The following is a 21,614-nucleotide window of genomic DNA, read 5'->3' on the forward strand; positions in this document are numbered from 1 at the left end:
CGGCCCAGCCCAGCCCACTAATCCCCCAGGAATCATTCCCATCTCAGTGTGGTCTGGCTTGGATGATTGTCCCCTATCTCTAGCTCACCCCGTCTGGTCTGAAATCTCTGCATTCCTCCTTTTCCCTTTTCTTAAAGGCAACAACAATGCTAATAGGAATTCTTCTTCCCAAGTTTCCAAGTGGCATCTTCCAAACCCAATTTGGGTTTGGAAATGGGAGAAAAATAAGTAGGCCCAAGGTACAGAAGCAAGACCCCAGCTTGAGCTCAGCTGGGGAAACTTGGCCTGTCTCTGGCTGCTCCCTCCCAAGACATAGGCCACAAAGGGGCTCCCTCCTCCCTGCATCCAAGTGGCCAACAGCCTCTTCCCTCAGCCCAAGGGAGAGGACGCTCTTTATTTCAGTCCCCTGTGTCATGAGCATTTTTGGAAAGTGATTACCCAATAAATATTCCTTTAAAGGGTAATAAATCCACCTTGAAAACCAGGGGTTTTTATTTCATTGGGGGCCTTTGCATTTTCAGAGGCTCTGGCCTGCTCTGTTAGAGGAGGCCAAAGACATCAACAAATGGAATTACTCAGTCTTCAAATGTTTGATAATGAGAGAGGAGGGGGTGGGCGTGGGGGTGGGGAGGGAAACTGAACATCCAGGAACAAAGGACTCTCAGGAGTCTCCTTCCAGGTTTCGGAGGCTGGAATTCCTTAGCGCTACATTTCCAAGAGGCACCGACCTTTTATTATTATGCTTTTCTTTTAAGAAGTGGCACTCTTCTAGGGGTGAGCTTGAAATAATCTGCCCAAACCTGAATAGAAACAAAAAGGAAAGTTGATAGCTTGCTTGACATTTTCATTTTCCCCAGAAAAATGGAATAGTATGCACTGGATTCCAGTTCTCAAGAACTGGGCAAGAACAACATCAGTAAAGACACAACAACAGTAATAATAACCAGGTTTCTCTCAGGCCTACTGCTAAGTGGGCTCTGGAGTGAGCCTCCTCCCTTCTTTCTTCCTGTTCTTCTTCCTTCCTCTCCTTCTCCTCCTCTTCCTCTCTCCCTTCGCCCTTTCTCTTCCTCTTCTTTCCCTTCCTTTTCTGTTTTCTGTTTCTCCTCTGTTTTCTTCCTCTTCCTCTTCCTTTGCCTCCTCCTCCTCTACACCTCTTTTTTTTTTTTTTTTTTTTTGAGACAAGGTCTCACTCTGTCACCCAGGTTGAAGTGCAGTGGTGTGATCTTGGCTCAGCACAGCCTCCGCCTTCCGGGTTCAAGCAATTTTCCCACCTCAGCCTCACGAGTAGCTGGGATTACAGGGACCCGCCACCACACCTGGCTAATTTTTGGATTTTTAGTAGAGATGGGGTTTCACCATTGTTGGCCAGGCTGGTCTCGAACTCCTGACCTCAGGTGATCCACCCACCTCAGACTCCCAAAGTGCTGGGATTACAGGCGTGGGGCACCGTGCCCGGCCCCTCTTCACCTCTTTTCCTTCTCTTCCTCCTGTTCTCCTTCCTCCCCTCCTCATCCTCCTCTTCTCCCTCTCCCTCTTTCTCCTTCCTCCATTCTTCCTTCTCCTCCCTGTTTCTTATGTCTCCCCTTTTTCTCCTTCTCTTCTCCTTCCTCCTTTTCTCCTCCTCTCTGCTTTCTTTTCCTCCATTTCTCCCTTCATCTCCTTCTCAGGCTGGTCCTGGGAGCCTTTTACCTCTCAAGGTTCTGGAAATAAAGGCAAGCAAGGCTAAGGCTTAGAGAGAGACCCAAGATGGGCCAAGGTGCTTCTCCCACTTCTCCTCCTTCTCCTCTCTGCAGTTCCCTCTCCTATTAACGCTTTTCTACTGGCTTTCAGAGATGCGGTTGAAGCCATCTTTACAGAGTGTTCCCTGATATCTGTAAAAGCCTTTTCCTCTCTGCCCGTGCCTGGTAATCCCTCTTTCCTTTCCATTTCTCAAGTGGAAAAAGAACCTTCCCAGGAGGAAGAGAATACCCCTCCTCCCCTGCCAGCCCGCCCCAGTCTGGTCCCAGTGGTTTAAAGGTAATGGATTGGGATGAAGGTATATTGGGATACGTTCATATGAATATGTGAGGCTGAGGGCATGTGTGCACCTATATAAGAGTATACAAGAGCCTGTACACAAGAGAGTATGAGTGAGCCTACATATGTACTTATGTGCATGTGTGTACACACGAGTGCATATGCTCATGCAGAGATGTGAGGTAGGGCGTGTGTAACAGGAATTTCTCTCTCTTGGCACCCTTTGGAAGCCTCGGGAGGAAAGCCTTCTCCCAAACTCCCAGTTGCCGGAACAAAAGACCAAGTGTCAGACGGTGCCGAGGCACCTTCTCCAAGTTCAATTTGCACCAAGTCCAGGATTAATGGGTTGTAGACGTTGCCCTTGGACAATTACCTTATCACAGTGGAGCATCTGTGGGACCTTCAAAGCACTTTCATTAAACAATCAAAGGGATGTGGTGAGCCCAGCGCTGGCCGGCCTGGAGCTCCAGGCTGTGCACAAGTTCCAGGGAAGCCCACAAGCCCAGGCGAACTTTCCCTCCAGGCCCCCAGGCTTTCTCAGGGCTGAGGCAGGATGGGAATAGGATGAAAAGATCAAATGCTGCCTGTACTCCACCTTAGATTGGCTTGTTGAGAAGAGGAAGCTGATGGAATTGAGTTTTCTTGCTTGCAAGTCTCCTGCTTCCTTCTCTCCCTGGGGATCTCCCTCCTCTATCATGGTTCACTCCATGCAGAGGGGTCTTTCCTCTCCCACATGCAGGAGGAGCATACGGATGGACTTGGTAGAAGCTTATGGAAGCTCCACAAGGACAAGGGTACTTGTTCTGTGTATTCATTGCTGTACACTATATACCATAGTAGATGCTCAATAAACATCATTGGGTGAATGAATGGATGAATGAATTGTCCTAGCACATTGAACCTTGGCTTGCTCTCTATGTGCTAAGGTTTCCTCATAGGTTAACTGGAGACTTGTCCCTTGGAGCACCACGAGGGTGCATGGCCATATAGGCATGGTGAACAGTGCTCCAACAGAACTCAAAACATGGTGATCTGTACTGTCCTGAGGAGCAGGGATGAGTTGGGGGAAAACGCCTAGCGTCATGGTTGGTCTACAGTTGGTTGGCAGTCAACGCAAGCTGGCTTCCTTGTTTCCCACTTCCTTGATAGTTGGCCACTGGGATTTTTTTTTTTTTTTGTATTTATCTCTGCAATTCTGGGACGGAGCTCAGTGTCTGAAAGAACACAGATGGTGCACAGTAAAGAGCTGAATGATCTTGAAGTTGGATGCTTATGTTACTCTTTGACCTTGGGCACTCATGTTTATAACTAGAATTTTTGAATGCCCACTCTGTGCCACACAATTGACAGTAAGCCTGCTTAATCTCAAAGCTACCCCAAGTAGGAGATAGCAGCATCTCTATTTTACAGAGGAAGAAATAGACTCAGGGAGGCTCAGAGAGGAGTCCAAGGTCAAAGAGTTATCAGATAGCATGGAAGAGATTTTTCTTTTCTTTTTTCTTCTTCTTCTTCTTTTTTTTTTTTTTTTTTGAGATGGAGTCACATTCTTGTTGCCCAGGCTGAAGTCCAATGGTGTAGTCTGGGCTCACTGCAACCTCCACCTCCCCCATTCAAGCAATTCTCCTGCCTCAGCCTCCCAAGTAGCTGTGATTACTGGTGTGAGACACCGCGCCTGGCCGGGAAGATATTTTTCACTTAGGCCTCCTAGATTTCAAAGCTCTTTTTTGCTTCTGTTTCTTCTCTTGCAGCATCAGTTTCTCTTTTGTAAACCAGATGATCTTCAACACTGAGCACAGAGACTGGTGCATGGTGGGTGCTCAGCGGTGTTATTAAATGAATGAATGATTGAATGACGGAATGCAGCTGAAACATTCTGATGACTGTGAGATTTTAGATACTGCCTTGGGAGTCCTGGTGGGGGTGTGGGACTGTAGGATCAGAGAATGTTACTGCCAGGAGGCAGCATTTGACATGCCCTTGCTCAAGGATTTTGCAGCTTAGAGAGCCTCACTTGCTTCCTGGGAGTTCTGGGGAAGCCAGAGAGGCTTTTGCTGGGCCAGAAGGTGCTTAGCCTGGGGAAGGAGGTGGCCAGTCTAGGGGTACTCAGGAGCCTCTGGCGGGTGCCCGGTCTTCATTGAAATGTATAGATGGAAGTGAGAATGCACTGCATATTTGTCTAGGTGAATTAAAAGCACAATCCCCATTTCCCAGAGGGAGCAGTTGGTTCATATTTATACATTTAGTCTTACAGGTGTAAAATAGGTTTCCTTTATGCTTATATAATAATTTTTCATTTGAATTTCAAGGCTTTATTCCCTTCTTTGGATTCAAGTCTTCCACCTGAACCCGATTCTCTCCATAGCCATTAATTCCTTCATCATAAAAATGAATTCCATCTAATTCTCTATAGTGGCAGTTAGAGCAGATCAAAAAGTACCTTTGCAAAGGGCTCCCCCCGCTTCTACCATTGTAGTTTCCAGCTCGCCTGAGTACCCACCCCCCTACCAATGCTGAGTTTCAGAAACCAGGGCTTGGAGCAGAAAAACTTATTTCTCTCACTCAGAAAGGGTCATGCGCTTGCATGTGTGTGTGTGTGTGTGTGCCCTAATGCACATGCTGGCATCCACAGGTGCATTGTAGAAAATGCTCCTCACTTTCAGAAAGGTAGCAACCACAACAATGATAATAATGATGGGCCGGGGGCGGTGGCTCACACCTGTAATCCCAGCACTTTGGGAGGCCAAGGCAGGTAGATCACTTGAGGTCAGAAGTTCTAGACCAGCCTAGCGGGGCACGGTGGCTCACTCCTGTAATCCCAGTGCTTTGGGAGGCTGAGGTGGGTGGATCACCTGAGGTCAGAAGTTCTAGACCAGCCTAGCGGGGCACGGTGGCTCACTCCTGTAATCCCAGCGCTTTGGGAGGCTGAGGTGGGTGGATCACCTGAGGTCAGAAGTTCTAGACCAGCCTGGCCAACATAGTGAAACCCTGTCTCTACTAAAAATAAAAAATCAGCTGGGCATGGTGGCGCACGCCTGTAGTCCCAGCTACTCGGGAAGCTGAGGCAGGAGAATCTCTTGAACCTGGGAGGCGGAGGTTGCAGTGAGCTGAGATCATGCCACTGCACTCCAGCCTGGGCTATAGAGTGAGACTCTGTCTCAAAAAAAAAAAAAAAAAAAAAAAAAGAAGTTCTAGACCAGCTTGGCCAACATGGTAAAACCCCACCTCTAGTAAAAATACAAAAATGAGCCAAGTGTGATGTCACACACCTGTAATCCCAGCTACTTGGGAGGCTGAAGCATAAGAATCCCTTGAAGACAGAGAATCCCGGGAGACAGAGGCTGCAGTGAGCAGTGATCATGCCACTGCACTCCAGCCTGGGCAACAAGAGTGAGACTCTGTCTTAAAAAAATAATAATCATAATGGTAACTCAGTACTCACAATGAGCCGGACACTGTGTTAGGCATGTTCCATTCATTATATTATTTAATTCTCATACAAATCCATGAAGTAGATATTGGCATCCTTATATGACAGATGAGGAGATAAAGGTCCTGAGATGTGAAATAAATTGCCTAGGGTTGCATAGCTAGGAGAAAGCAGGCCTTACAATTGTAAACTTTAAGTTATTTATTTATTTTAATAAATGTTTACCATTAACTATTTAGGGACAGAGTCAACACCATCGAGTACCCCTTCCCTGCCTCAGTCCCTTTCTTCTCTCGCCGGAAGGAAGCACACTCCCTAAGGTGGCATCTGTCGTTTCTCTACATTTTGTAGTAGCCTGGATAATGGCCCCTAGAAATATCAGGTCTTAATCCCTGGAACGTGTAAGTGTTACCTTCAAATGAAAAAGGGTCTTTGCAGATGTGACTAAGTTACAGATCATGAGATGGGGAGATTATCCTGGATTTTCTTGGTGGCCCCTAAATGCAATCACAAGTGTCATTATAAGAGGGAAGAAAAGGGAGCTTTGACACAGATGGAAGAGAAGGTAATGTGGCCATGGAGGCAGAGACTGGGTGATGTGGCCGTAAGTCTAGGAATGCCAGCAGCCACTAGAAGCTGGAAGAAGCAAGGGAGGGATTCTCTTCTGCAGCATCCAGAGAGAGCGCGTTCTGCTCACCTGACACCTTGATTTCAGCCCCGTGATAGTAATTGAGGACTTCTGACCTCCAGACCATGAGAGCATAATTTTTTGTTATTTTTAGTCACCAGGTTTTTAGGAATTTGTTACAGCAGCCATAGGAAACTAATATACGTGCTTTTATAATTTTTTTTGGAGACAGGGTCTCTGCCGCCCAGGCTGGAGTACAGTGGCACACACGCGGCTCACTGCAGCCACCACCTCTCCGGCTCAAGTGATCCTCCCTTCTCAGCCTCTCAAGTAGCTGGGACTACAGGCACACACCACCATACCCGGCTAGTTTTAAAAATTTTTTGTAGAGACAGGGTCTTGCCATGTTGCCCAGGCTGGCTTTGAACTCTTGGGCTAAAGTAATCCTCCTGCTTTGGCCTTCAAATTGCTGGGATTACAAGCATGAGCGACTGCTCCTGGCCCATATTTTTTACTACATATGTATATTAAAATAAACAGTTTTTACAGTTTATGTAACAGTATACTTTAGGCATCATTCTGAAACTTCTCTTGCTCAACATCATGTTTTCGAGATTATCGTTATTGACCCAGGTAATGTTGGTTTCAAAGAAAAAAAGAGTCTCACTTGCTGGGCAGATGCAGTTGGATTCTGAAGGATATTGGAGTTGCGTCTGCAGAATGGGCTCTGCAGGGCAAATGCGGGGTTGGCTCTGGCTGCCATGTTCTTTTTTGTTGTTGTTGTTGTTTTGAGATGGAGTCCCACTCTGTCACCCAGGCTGGAGTGCAATGGTGCAATCTTGGCTCATTACAACTTCCACCTCCTGGGTTCAAGTGATTCTCCTGCCTCAGCCTCCCAAGTAGCTGGGATTACAGGTGCCTGCCACCACACCCAGCTAACTTTTGCATTTTTAGGAGAGATGGGGTTTCACCATGTTGGCCAGGCTAGTCTTGAACTCCTGACGTCAGGTGATCCGCACGCTTTGGACTCCCTAAATGCTAGGGTTACAGGCATCAGCCATGGCACTTGGCTGCTGGCTGCCATGTTCTGAAAGGGTAGGGCCACACCCACTCTGACTGCACCTCCAGGTACGGGGACTCAGCTGAACACAGGTTTGCCATGTGTCAGGAAGGCTGGGTTTGTTAGAGACCCAGTTTCATGTGAACCGAGGGATTCTGTGTCTCTAAGACCTTGGAGAGTCAAGAGGTTTCAAGCCATGGAAGAGAAAGATACGCTAGCTGGGCGCGGTGGCTCACGCCTCTAATCCTAGCACTTTGGGAGTCTGAAGCGGGTGGATCACCTGAGTTCAGGAGTTCGAGACCAAACTGACCAATATGGTGAAACCCCTCTATTAAACATACAAAAATTAGCTGGGCATGGTGGCATTCATCTGTAGTCCCAGATACTTGGGAGGCTGAGACAGGAGAATTGCTTGAACCCGGGAGGCAGAGGTTATAGTGAGCTATGATCGTGCCACTGCATTCTAGCCTGGTCCACAGAGCGAGACTCTGTCTCAAAAAAAAAAAAAAAAAAAAAAGACACTCTAAAGGAAAACTCGAATGGAGGTGAGAATGCATGTGTGTGTATGTGTGTGCATCCGTGGATCAGTGTGAGCTCCTCGAGGTCACAGACACAGTCTTGTCTCCCGCAGGACCTGGAAAACTGTGAATATCTGTTGAATAAATGAAAACAATTTGTGGGAATGGGAAGGGGAGTTGGCAATCCATCCTGTAAATATAAGTATCTGACTATATATGACTGTTACAGGTTGTAAGATTGAAAGTGAATTAATGGCTATATTCCAAGAATTCATCTAAGAAGGTGCCATGTGTACCTTTGTCAAAGGTAAACTGTCATTTTACAGTTATGGAGTCTTCATGTCCATGTTTTTTAAAAACCTTGGCTCTCTTCTTGATACTGCATGGTATGGAGGCAAGCTGTCATTATCCCCAGATGAAAGAAAACTGGGGACTAGTGTGGTGAAGGGGTTTTCTGGTGTCATAAAACAAGCATGTGGCAAAGCCGGGGTTAAACCTGGTGAGTGGGGCTCAGGAAGAGGACACAGGTTTTGAAATCTGACAAGCTAAATTTTAATCTTGGCTTCAATCCTCAGGAGCTGGGTTTCTTGGAGCAAGTTACTCAACCTCTCTGAACTTCCATTTCCACTTTTAAGAAATGAGCACAGTGATACTTAGCTTGTGGGGATTGCTGCAGAGATAATGCATGTAGAGCGGCTGGCACTTAGCAGGGCTCAGTAAGGGGCATCTCTTATCTTTTATCCTCAATTGAATATTATTTTTCCTCATGCAGTCCTAGGCTATAATCTACATTCCACCAAAAATTATCAGGGAAATTTAGAGAAGCAAGCAGCCAAACCAGTTGGCTGGCATCAACTGTTATCACCAGGGGGGCTTGAGTTATCCCTTTTTGGGAGTCATTGGGGCGTGATGACCTATGACCTGTGACCTTATGAGGCAGCCAGCAGGGGTAGGAACCCAGTGGATTTGGAGGTCGTCTTAGACTTCTGAAAAGACCTGATAGACCACTTTCCAGTCTGGGGTTTTTCATTACGTAGGGGACAGTAAATCAAAGAGACTGCCCCAGGCTGCAGACTTAAAAGGGCCCAAGGCTGGTGGAGCTGGGCAGGGAAGATGCTGAGGGGGAGGAGACTATGGCTCCCCTGGCTGGGATCTGAGGCAAACAAAGTGACACACGGTGGGGAAGATAAAACACTGAAAATAAAATTGACAGCAAATGGCAAACTAGATTAAACGCTTTCAATGCCTCTGCTGAAAAGGGTTAATATCTTTGCTATATAAAGAGCACTTGCAAATCAATATGGATGATGAACAATCTCTGGGCAAAGGACATAGACAGGCACTTTATGAAAGACATACTCGAGGGCTGGTAGTATATGAAAAATGGTCCGTCTTACCAGAAACCTCAAAGAAAAGCAAATTAAAACAATGATATACCATGCCCCGCCCATCTAAGTGGCAGTTGTGAAGGGGAGAATGGTACTATCAGGATGACTGAGAGGTCTGGAACGTGTGACTTGTATACTGTGTGGCAGAGTAAATTACTATGCTTTCTGAAGGGCAATTTAGCAAGTATGTGTCAAAAGCTCTAGAAATGTTTAGAACCATCCTTAGCACATCACTTTGTATGCCTAGGAATTTACCACGCATATGTGCAAAGATAGAAGTACATCACAATATTTTTTTTCTAATAGGGAAAACTGGAAAAAAGTAAACATTCCTAACAATAGGATATTGACAGATATATTATGAAACATCCCTATAATGGAATACTCCAGGCCATTACAAGGACACATAATAAGAGGCAACAATGTGTAATGTTTCTAGGCTATAACCCATATTCCACCAAAAATTTAGCTTCATGCTAGCAACCATCCTAAATGCCTTACATAGATTAGCTCATCTAATTCTCCTAACAACTGTTTGTGATAGGTACAAATACTATCATCCCAATTATACTGGTGAAGAAACGGAGACACTCAGAAGTTAAGTAACTTGTCCAACTTCCCTTATCTAGTAAGTGGCAGATGCCAGTGTGAATTCAGGTAGTTTGGCTTCAGCGTCTACATACATGTTCTTTTTTTTTTTTTTTTGAGATGGAGTCTCGCTCTTCCGCCCAGGCTGGAGTGCAGTGGCGCGATCTTGGCTCACTGCAAGCTCCGCCTCCCAGATTCACGCCATTCTCCTGCCTCAGCCTTCCGAGTAGCTGGGACTACAGGCGCACACCACCATGCCCGGCTAATTTTTCTTGTACTTTTTAGTAGAGTCAGGGTTTCACCATGTTAGCCAGGATGGTCTTGATCTCCTGACCTCGTGATCCCCTCGCCTCGGCCTCCCAAAGTGCTGGGATTATAGGCATGAGCCACCGCGCCCGGCTACATACATGTTCTTTATTTTTATTTTTATTTTTTTGATACTGGGTCTCACTCTGTCACCCAGGCTGGAGTGCAGTGGTGCAATCACAGCACAGTGCAGCTTCCACCTACCTGTGCTCAAGTGATCCCCCAACCTCAGCCTCCCGAATAGCTGGGACTACAGGTGTGCCTCACCATGCCCAGCTAAATTTTGCATTTTTTGTAGAAGTTGTGGTTTCACTATGTTGCCCAGGCTGGTCTTGAATTCCTGGGCTCAAGCGATCCGCCTGCCTCAGTCTCCCAAAGTGTTGGGATTACAGGTGTCAGCCACTGCACCTGGCTGAGTCTATGTTCTTTTTTTGAGCCAGAGTTTCGCTCTCATTGCCCAGGCTGGAGTGGAGTGCAATGGCACGATCTCGGCTCACCACAACCTCTGCCTCCTAGGTTAAAGCAATTCTCCTGTCTCAGCCTCCTGAGTAGCTGGGATTACAGGCACGCGCCACCACGCTCGGCTAATTTTGTATTTTTAGTAGAGATGGGGTTTCTCCATGTTGGTCAGGCTGGTCTCGAACTCCTGACCTCAGGTGATCTGCCCTCCTCGGCCTCCCAAAGTGCTGGGATTACAGGCGTGAGCCTCTGCGCCCGGCCATGAGTCTATTTTCTTAATGGAACTATCCTATCCCTTGAAATTTGTACCTGGAAAAATTTCATGACCTGCAAAAATATTCATGAAACATTGAGTGAAAAAAAGGCAACTTCCCAAACAGCATGATTCTACTTAAGAAGAAAAAATACTTATGTGTGGAAAAATAACACCCAAAGAATATATTCCTAAATGATGAGTGAGTACTCCTCAGGGGTGAGGTTATGGGTGATAGCTATTTTCTTCTTTTTGCCTCCAAACATTTTGTAAATTTTCTATAATGAGGGTCACAACTTTTAAAAATAAGAACACCCATGTGAAAATTATTACAATGAAAAGAAACGGACTTTGGACCCATGTTCAGGCTTCAGCACCTAATTGCTCCTAACCCAAGGTCAAGGTGAAAAACCAGGAAAGCCATAGCCACTCTTGATGCTTCTGCAGACTCTTGTGCCATCCTCTCCATTCCCTTCCTTTTAGGGAGTGGGAGGCAGTGATGTAATTTACCTCCTCCTAAAAGCTAAGACAGCACCCAGAAACACACATTTATTGGACACTCACAGTGTGCCAGCCCCGGAGCCAAGCACCAGGGAACAGCAGCGACCAGGCTGGACTCCTGCAGTCTACAGCAGACCTCCAGTCCCAGCCACGTCTGCTTGACTTTGAGTTCTGTGCCCAACTGCCATGGGATTCTGCTCCCAGGTTAATATAATTGTTTTTCACTCTTTTGCCTGAATCATCCAAACAGCATCAAGAGCACAAAACCGTGATTCTCAAAGTGTGGGCCATGGACCAGCAGCATCAGCCTCACTTGGGAACTTGATAGAAATGCAACTTCTCAGGCCCCATGCCATGCCTACTGAATCAGAAACTCTGGGTGCATGGAGAGGGGTGGTGGGCAGCAATCTATGATTTGTTTTTGTTTTTTTGAGACAGGGTCTGGCTGTGTCGCCCAGGCTGTGGTGCAGTGGCACAATCTCGGCTGACTGCAGCCTCTGCCTCCTAGGCTCAAGCGATCCTCCCACCTCAGCCTCCCAAGCAGCTGGGACTACAAGTGCAAGCCACCACGCCCGGCTAATTTTTGTATTTTTTGTAAAGATAAGGTCTGTCAATGTTGCCCAGGCTAGCCTCAAACTCCTGGGCTCAAGTGATCCACCTACCTAGGCCTTCCAAAGTGCTGAGATCACAGGCATGAGCCACCGCACCCGACCAGCAATCTGTTTTAATAAACCTTCCAGAAGATTCGTATGCATGCTAAAGTGTGAGAGTCACTAAATCACAGGCACCGTTATGTGGGTTGAGAGCATTTGAGGGTGTTAGAAGCGTTTCTCATTTTCTCAGATGCCCCCAAAGTGGCTGGCTCTGCTAAACTCATTTTTGAAATCGTGAAGACAGGCTCTGGGAAATGAGTTAGTGTTCGCCATCCTCAACTCCCCTCCCCTCCTTCAGAACACTGCTGACAGCTGATTAATGGGGAATGACTCTCTAAAGATTTCTTTACATATATTAGGCTAGGAAAGTCTTTGAAAACTTTCTGTGGCAATTGTGCCTGCAAAGATTCCGTCCATTGGCTCTCCTTGGGGATGGAGAAGTTGTATTTGTCTCCTTGCAATTTAGACAATGACTTTTATTGCCTGTACCTCTCTGGGCAGTGCTGGTCTGAGAGCCAGGGGTCCACCTGGGTACCCACTTGGGCTCCAGCATAAATTCACTCTGTGACCTTGGATAAGTCACTTCCCCTCTGGGCCTCAGTGTGCTCCTCTGTTTAATGATGAGGTCAGATGGTCCCTAAGCTTGCATCCGTGATTTGAAACCTGGAAATCCTATTCTGTTCTGAATTTCCAGAGCTGGGCATTATTGAGAAGATTCATGGAGATATGTTTTATATATTGATTAAGTCTAGGGAAGAGACTCACGGAGTTGTAAAGAGAGGATGCATGTGTTTTAGTGTGTATGTTTGTGTGCATGTGTGTGCCCTAAAGACTGACGTGGGCTGAAGTCCGTAGAAAGAAAGGGCTGATGCACATAGAAAAGGTACCTTTCAGTTTTCTTTCCTTTTTTTTTTGAGGCAGGGTCTCACTCTGTCATCCATGCTGGAGTACAGTGGCACAATCATGGCTCATTACAACCTCCACCTCCCTGGGCTCAGTAATCCTCCCATCTCAGCCTCCTGAGTAGCTGGGACTATGGGTGTGCACCACCATACCCAGCTAATTTTTGTATTTGTTTGCAGAGACGGGGTCTTACCATGTTGCCCAGGCTAGACTTGAACTCAACTGATCTGCCTTCCTCAGCCTCTCAAAGTGCTGAGATTACAGGCATGAGCCACCATGCCTGGCCTCCCAGTTTTCTTTATTCTCTAAAAGATACATTAACAAAAAGTGTTGACTGATACTGGATTACCGCGAATTGCAAACTATGGGCCACTCAAATGTACTCATTGCAGAGTCAAACATTTTTTCCTCTACTCATGGGCACCAATGTCTTTACATTAAAGCTGGGAATCTACATTAAAATAGTACTTCCTTGGGATGAACTGGGAGTTCCTTTAAAAGCCTTTCTGAGGTAACTTCTTTATTTTTCCTTGGAGTGAAAAGTAAATTCTAAAGGGTGGGGAAGGGAGAGGGATCCCCCTGAACCGAGCCTTCCACTTCTTATGCCAAGATGTGGATGCCCTGAACCTGGGGTGGGAATGTGTTGGTGGGAGCAGGTGGCTGCGCCAGGTGCCTGCCTACAGCTGCAAGTGGTCTTGTCTGTCCCTAAGTGTATCAGTTTCTGGGTGCACCATGATGTATGGAAGGCTGGCAAGTGAACACCTACACTTTCTCCGTAGGCCACATCCATGGTTTGCAAGGAAAAGAGCATCTTCTCTTGTCTCCTGCAGCTGGGTAATGTCTGCTGACCTACAGCTGGGCACGATGTCCACCAATCCATAGCTGGCTGTTGGCCACTAGCCACAGCTGGGCAGACTCACTGCTCTCACAGTCTCTGTCTAGTAAGGGAGACTTAGCGTACCAACCACTCTGGCCCAGGGCATGGCCCCCCAGCTGTAAGCAGGGATCAAGATTTATAGTGGCCCTGTCAGCTGAAAGTACCCAGGGCAAACAGTCAGTGTAGAATTTAACACCCCTGGTCCTATGTAGACACCGACTGCAATACCCAAGCTGTGGAGCTGATAATCTTAACCATATCAGATACCCTTGGCTTCATATCCTCCTGACTCCACAGCTGTGTGATGTAGGGTGAGTCAGTTTACTTCTCTGTGTCTTCATCTGCTCATCTATAAAATGGGCATGATAATAATAGCTACCTCTCAGGGACTGATGAGAGGATTAAATAAAGCAAAGTATGAAAAGCACTTAGCGCAGTAGCTGCACAATACATGGTTTTTTAATATTTATTTTATTTATTTTGTTGTTGTTGTTGTTGTTTTGAGGTGGAGTCTCCCTCTGTCACCCAGGCTGGAGTGCAGTGGTGCTATCTTGGCTCACTGTAACCTCCGCCTCCCGGGTTCAAGCAATTCTCCTGCCTCAGCCTCCTGAGTAGCTGGGACTACAGGCACCCGCCACTATGTCTGGCTAATTTTTATATTTTTAGTAGAGATGGCGTTTCGCCATGTTGGCCAGTGATCCGCCCGCCTCGGCCTCCCAAAGTGCTGGGATTACAGGCGTGAGCCACCATGCCCGGACTTACAATACATGTCTTAGTGTTATTCTCATTAGAGATTCATCACAAATGTTGACTGAACCAAATGTGGTGTCAATCCTTAAGCTGCTGTGTAGTCAGAGGGACAATGTGGACATGAAAATGAGGAATTATTCAAAAGAGCCTGGGCTCTGTGGCCAGGCATCTGGGTTCGAATCCTGGCTCTGCAGTTTTCCAGCTCTGTGACTTTGGGCGGGAGGCTTCACGTCTTTGAGCCCATTTCCTCTTTGGTAGAGAGCGTCTGGCTTATAGGACTATCCGGAGAGGTGAAGAACCAGAACAGACTGGCCAGGATGCAGGGTTCACACTCCAGGCAGGGTTGAAGCTCTGGGACTTGCTTATTTGAACCTCACTGGAACAACTTGCTCTTTTTTTTAATTAAATTTATTTATTTATTTATTTTGAGACAGAGTTTCATTCTTGTTGCCCAGGCTGGAGTGCAATGGTGCAGTCTCGGTTCACTGCAACCTCCGTCTCCCAGGTTCAAGTGATTCTCCTGCCTCAGCCTCCCAAGTAGCTGGGATTATAGGCGCCTGCCACCTCACCTGAATAATTTTTTTTTGTATTTTTAGTAGAGACAAGTTTTCACCATGTTGGACAGGCTGGTCTCGAACTCCTGACCTCAGGTGATCTGCCCATCTTGGCATCCCAGAGTGCTGGGATTACTGATGTGAGCCACCACACCCGGCCTATTTTATTTATTTTTTTGAGATGGAGTCTCACTGTGTTGCCCAGGCTGGAGTGCAGTGGTGTGATCTCCACCTCCTGGGTTCAAATTATACTTCTACCTCAGCCCCCGGAATAACTGGGATTGCAGGCACCTGCCACCACGCCCAGCTAATTTTTGTGTTTTTAGTAGAGATGGGGTTTCGCCATGTTGGCCAGGCTGGTCTCGAACTCCTGACCTCAGGTGATTCACCTGCCTTGGCCTCCCAAAGTGCTGGGATTACAGACGTGAGCCACCATGCCCAGCCAACAACTGGCTCCTTTTACTGGCAAGTGGTACAAATGACTTGCCTAAAGACGCACAACCAGTAAGAGGGCAGAGGCACGAATGGAGGGCATTAGAAAGAAGACTCCAGGAAGAATTGCCTCAACTCTGATCTAAGATGACCCTCGGATTCTCTGTGAGAAAGGAGCCCTGGTGCTGGTGGGAGGCTGTGTGTTTCCAGAAGCCCATAACCAAAGCCTCTCCAGGGTCGGGTTTTTCTCCGGCTCTCTGCAGAGGCAGCATCTTTGGGAGGTGGCCAGGAGCAACCCAGCGGAGCCGCTTCTCTGCCTGTGATCTGAAATCTCCCCCACCGCGGCTGCAGCTACAGGCAGAGAGCAAAGAAGAGTTTAGGCTATTTGCAAGCTGGAAGCCATTTCAAAGGGAAGGCTGGTCCTTGATATTCCCTGAAAATATTTGTAGAAAAAAAAATGTTTTTGGATTATAAAAGCAACACACTCGCTCTTTGCAAAGTACGTAGAGCAAAATAAAGACTGGCCAGGGAATCTGCCCTGCATTTTTGTGTGTTTGCTTCAGTATTTCCCCCGTCCCTACATTTGCAACTGTACTATGGTTTCAAGTGCTATTTCACTCAAGTCTATATGAAAATACTTCTTCGTGTCTTTAGTTTTTTTTTTTTAATTTTTGCAGGCAGCATATTTAATAGCTACATCATGTTCTCTTGTATGGAGTTACACAGTTTCATTAGCCATTCTCAAGTGGGATTTCTGCAGGTTGCTTTTCCCTTCCCGCAGGATGAATAACCCCCAGTACACCTGCTAAATAAGAAACCCTCTCTCTAGGCCCCAGGGAGGAGTGAAGCAGGGCAAACCTCCTGTTGAGTCATTTTCCCATCCTTTGCAGTGGGACCAAATCTCACTTTGGCTCCAAATGCCTCAGGCCAGAACCTTCAAAGAAAGGACTTCCCCCTCTTCTATTAATTGGGCAATTTGGAAACCAGGACTTGAGTAAAAATATATTTTTTTCCCCAGTCATTCTCAAATTGCTTATTCACCAAGGTAAAGCATCCAGCCAAAGTGAGGGAAAATGAAAACAAAAATCCAACTTTGAACCAGCTGTGCCGTGTTGTGTAGACAAAATAACCCTTTGACAGACCAATCGGAGCACCTTTTGGACCTGTTGACGCTCCACAATGTCAGCGAGACTTCAGCTGCTCCAGCGGTTTTGGCCGGCCTGCCTTTCTTTCTTTCTTTCTTTCTTTCTTTCTTTCTTTCCTTCTCTCCTTCCTTCCTTCCTCCCTCCCTTCCTCCCTTCCTTTCTTCCTTCCTCCCTCCTTCTCTCCCTTTCTTTCCTTCCTTTCTCCCTCCCTCCCTCCCTCCCTTCCTTCCTTCTTTCTTTCTTTTTCTTTCTTTCTTTCTCTCCTTCTTTCTTTCTTTCCTTCCTTTCTCCCTCCCTCCCTCCTTTCTTTCTTTCTTTCTCTCTCTCTTTCCTTCCTTCCTTCCTTCTTTCAGTTGGTTTATTGTGCCAACAATATTTCACTATTAGAGAGAAAGAAAAGGAAGAAAAAGATGAACATATTGTCTCCTGGTCCAGAAGAGGGAGATTGGTTGTGCCTTTTATTTCTTTCGTTTATTTTTTATTTTTATTTATTTATTATCATTTTAAGAGATGGGATCTTACTCTGTCACCCAGGCCGGAATGCAGTGGCATAATCATAGCTCACTGCAGCCTCAAACTCCCGGGCTCAAGTGATCCTCCTGCCTCAGCATCCCCAGTAGCTAGGACCACAGGACTGCACCACCACTCCTGGCTAATTGTTTTATTTTTAAATTTAATTTATTTATATATATTTTTGAGACAGAGTCTCGCTTTGTCACCCAGGCTGGAGTGCAGTGGCATGATCATAGTGCACTGCAACCTCCGCCTCCTGGGTTCAAGCAATTCTCATGGCTTCAGCCTCTACAGGTATGCACCACCACACCCAGCCAATTTTTATATTTTTAGTAGAGACAGGGTTTCACCATATTGACCAGGCTGGTCTTGAACTTCTGACCTTAAGTGATCCACCTGCCTCGGCCTCCCAAAGTGATGGAATTATAGGTGTGAGCCATCATGCCCGGCCTTTTATTTTGTAGAAACAGGATCTCACTCTGTTGCCTGGGCTGGTCTCAAACTCCTGGCCTATAGCAATCCTCCTGCCTTGGCCTCCGAAAGTGTTGGGATTACAGGTGTGAGCCACCTTACCTGGCCCTTTTCTTTTTTCTTTCTTTCTTATTTTACATTTTTTTATTGTGGTAAAATACACGTAACATAAAATATACTATTTTAAACTGCACGGTTCAGCAGCATTGAGTACATTTACCATGTCGTGCAGCCATCACTGCTGCCTAGCCCTAGAACATTTTCATCCATCCTGAAATAAGCCCTGTCCCCACAGCAATCCTTCTCCATTCTGCCCCCAGCCCTGGGCAATCACTTCCTTTCTCTCTAGATTTGCCTATTCTGCACATTTTATTTAATGGCATCATACAATATACATTCTTTATTTTTTTGAGATGGAGTCTCATTCTGTCACTCAGGCTGGAGTGCAGTGGTGCGATCTTGGCTCACTGTAACCTCTGCCTCCTGGGTTCAAGTGATTCTTGTGTTTCAGCTTCCTGAGTATCTGGGACTACAGGTGCCTGCCACCGCACCCAGCTAATTTTTGTATTTTTAGTAGAGATGGGGTTTCACCATGTTGGCCAGGCTGGTCTTGAACTCCTGACCTCAGATAATCCTCCCACCTTGACCTCCCAAAGTGCTGGGATTACAGGCGTGAGCCACCACTCCCGGCCGTATCCTTTAGTGGCTGGCTCCTTTCAGCCAGCATAATGTTTGCAAGGCCCTTCCATGTTGTAGCATGTATGAGCACCTTGTTCCTCTCGTGGCTTTGTTCCCTTTATCCATTGCCTGGATATACCCGTTTCTGCCACTTTGAGTTTGGCGATCCATCAGGCAGCTGAGTGGAGGGGACATCGTGATGACGGCTTGCTGAAAAATGAGCAGATTGCCTCACATGTGCCAATCATCTGGATAACTTAGTCTGTGTGGACGACAGAATTAATCAAGTGGCTTTCGGATGAGACTGTCTAATTTAGTCATCCACGTTGGCTGGGGGTGTTGGGTTTTCTCATCTTTAAAAAGGAAATGGTGTTATGTTTTTAAAAGGTTGCTGTAGGGATTAATTGGTTAATTAGCATGAATACATTAAGAATGATTACTATTGCCCATCTAAGCAGGTTAATATGGTTCATTTAGTCTCTGACATTTCACTTGTTTTGTAAGTTCTAGCTTCATTATTTACTCACAGAATCACCTGGCTGAGCCTCAGTTTCTTCACACATGTGCTTTATTTGGCTGTTGAGAAGATAAAATAACTTACAAAAGAAAGTGCAAACCACACATCAAACATTTTTAATCACCTAAAAAGAAGCAACAGAGATTAGTTTGGCTTTTGGTGTGTATACCATCTTCTTCCTAAAAGAGTAAAGCATGATTAAATCAAAACAAAAATCCTATAGGCCTATTGAAAGAAGGATAAAAGAACATATAGAGTAATTAAAGATGAGAGCTGGGGAGATAAATAGTTGAATTGGAAACCAGGAATGAAAACAGCTATGGCAGTTGAGAATAAAACTTTGCTTTGAGCTTCCTGGTGGCCAAGGCAAAAAGGGAAAGGAAGTGAGTAGAATCAGTCTGATGTAGAGTATCTCAATATGGACACCGCTGACATGTTGGCCTGGACAATTCTTTGCTCTGATGGCTGTTCTGTGAATTGTAGGATGTTTAGAAACATCCCTGGTCTCTACCTATTAGGTGCCGATAGCACTCCCACTTACTCCTCTTTCTGGTTGTGACAATAAAAAATGTCTCCAGACATTGCCAAATGTCCTCTGTGAGTGAATACTGCCCCTGGTGGATAACTTATGATCTAATGAAATGAGGCAAATCTTGATGTGGGGTCTTTGGTTAAAGGACCAGGCAAGGTGACTACCAGGGCCTTCAGGGCCTTCAGAGCCAGGGTCTCAAAGTCTGCAGACAAATTTTCAGGCTGTGCTGTGCCCAACGTATGATGACACCAGACCCAAGTCTGGTGATTTCTATCAGTGAAGCTCCTCTTCTCTGGGTGACGCTGTTGCTTCTCCCATCCTATGACCATCTCCTTTGGTTAAGGCCATTTCCAGGCTTTAGGCTAAGGGCCTTGTGTGCACAGCACAGGCTTTCTCTTGTCAAGTCCTCAGAGTTGGCTTTCTCTTGTCAAGTCCTCGTCCTTGTAATCATTATGACGTCCATTTGACGGATGGGGAGACTGAGCTTTGGATAGGTCGAGCAGCTTGCCAAATGCCACACTGTAGGTGGCAGAAGGGGATTTTGAACTGAGGTAACTTGGCCCCATACTTTTAACTACTAGAGCAATGCTTTTCAACTGGGCGATGATTTTGCCCCCCTCCCCACACCCCCCCCCCAGTGGACAATTGGGAATACCTGGGAATGTTGTCACAACTGCGGTTGGGGGTGCCCCTGGCATCTAGCTGGTAAGGCTAAGGCTGCCCCCAACATGGAATTGTACCCTGCAACATCCCACCTCTCTTGAGAGTGGTCCAGAGCGAGGAGATTTGGGCCTGGCAGGATGCGGGATTCTGGAAGAGGAGGGAAGGTGGTGGACCATGGTGGCCCTGGGGTACTAACTGGGCTTGGCTGCCTTCTCCACAGCCTCTCCACCTCCTAGACGAGAGGCCCAGGCCTGGATTTTCCCACACTGCTGCTGATGTCTGCATGGGCGCGGAGAGTCCTGCTGCTGCCCGGGAACTCATCCTGAAGTTTTTAAGATTCTAGACACATTTCTTTCTTTATTTTTAGTTGATGAGGAAAAGTTGGAAGATAAATGTATAATCCTAGACCTGCAGAATTGTCAGAGGCCATTATGCTGAGCGTCACGAGGGGGGCTCTGGAGTCAGGCAGGACTCCAGGCACCAACTGCCACTACCTACCTAACGACAAGGCTGACTCTGCCTCCTCCGAGGCCACCACACTCGCTGCTCCTCCTGCTCCCTCACCTGCACTGTGAAGATAGTCATAGGACCCAGCTCACAGTGTTGTTGGAGGATTCAATGAGGTAATGCCTGTGGCAGCTCTTACCATTGCTGTTATTACCAGAATTAGGAATATCTCTAGAGCTGATCTCATCCAATCCCTTGGTTGACAGGTGGGGAAAAATGAGGCCCACAGAGGCGCGACAGGCAAACACCTAGCGGGGCAGGTGCTGGGACCCCTCTGCCAGCCCAGAGCTTGCTGCAGGCCCCATTCCAGAAAGAGGAGGAATTCCCAGCTGAGGTAGGAGCTGATGTGGAAACCCCTTCTCCAGCCTTTCCCTCCCTGAACCAATTTGTAATTAATGGCTTGTGGCCACGTTTCTCCCCGCCTCCAGGGCAGACTTGTAAAACCTGTAGGAGAAGCTGCTGTGGGCAGGGTAGCTGGCTAGGCAGCCAGCTTCTCTGTTCCGGCCCCTTTGTCCCTTTGCTCCTGCAGGAGGGGGGATGGCGCCACCTCCTCATCCCTGGCGCCCCACTCCGGCCCCTTCCTGCAGGCCAGCAATCCACGGTTGTCCAGGCTGTAATTTGTGGCTGGTGCTGAGGCTGTGCTGGGGTGTGGTGCCCCTCTGGGGATGGGGAGACACAGCGGGCAGGGCCTCTTCCTGCAGTGCTCCCAGCAGCCCTCTGAAGAGTTCAGGAGGTGCCAGGTGCAGGTGCACGGGGTGCACGATGACCAAGAGGAACAAGGATGATGGTGGTGCCAGGCCCAGCCAGGGTACTAAGCCTGAAAGCTTAGCCGCTTCCCCTACTCCTCCCCCGGCCCCGTGGGCGATGCCACGGCAGCTGGAGTTCCGGGAGTTGGGGGCATCTCTGCCATAGCTGCTGACTTTGGCAAAAAAGAAATCCTCCTCCTTAATACCCTCTCCCTCCAGAATGACAGGGGGTTTGAAGTTGGCGGTGGAAAGGGAAGACAATCTTGTTACTAATGTACCATAAAGTACAATAAATATTCTGCTGACAGACTCCGAACCCAGGAAACAATTCTGAAATCCTCAAATAATAATAATAATATAAACAGAAGCCAAACCTTCCTGAAGCCTCTTTCTTCTTTGGTAAAATTTTATTACGATGGGAAGTGAAGTCACGCTCTCTCCTCCACCCCCACCCCAACTGCTTCTTCCAACCTGGCACCTCTCTTTTGGGTCAAGGTCTTCCTCCTTGGCTGGGATTTTACAACTTTGA

This window comes from Pan troglodytes, chromosome 1 (genome assembly GCF_028858775.2).
Source record: "Pan troglodytes isolate AG18354 chromosome 1, NHGRI_mPanTro3-v2.0_pri, whole genome shotgun sequence".
NCBI classification, from domain to species: domain Eukaryota; kingdom Metazoa; phylum Chordata; class Mammalia; order Primates; family Hominidae; genus Pan; species Pan troglodytes.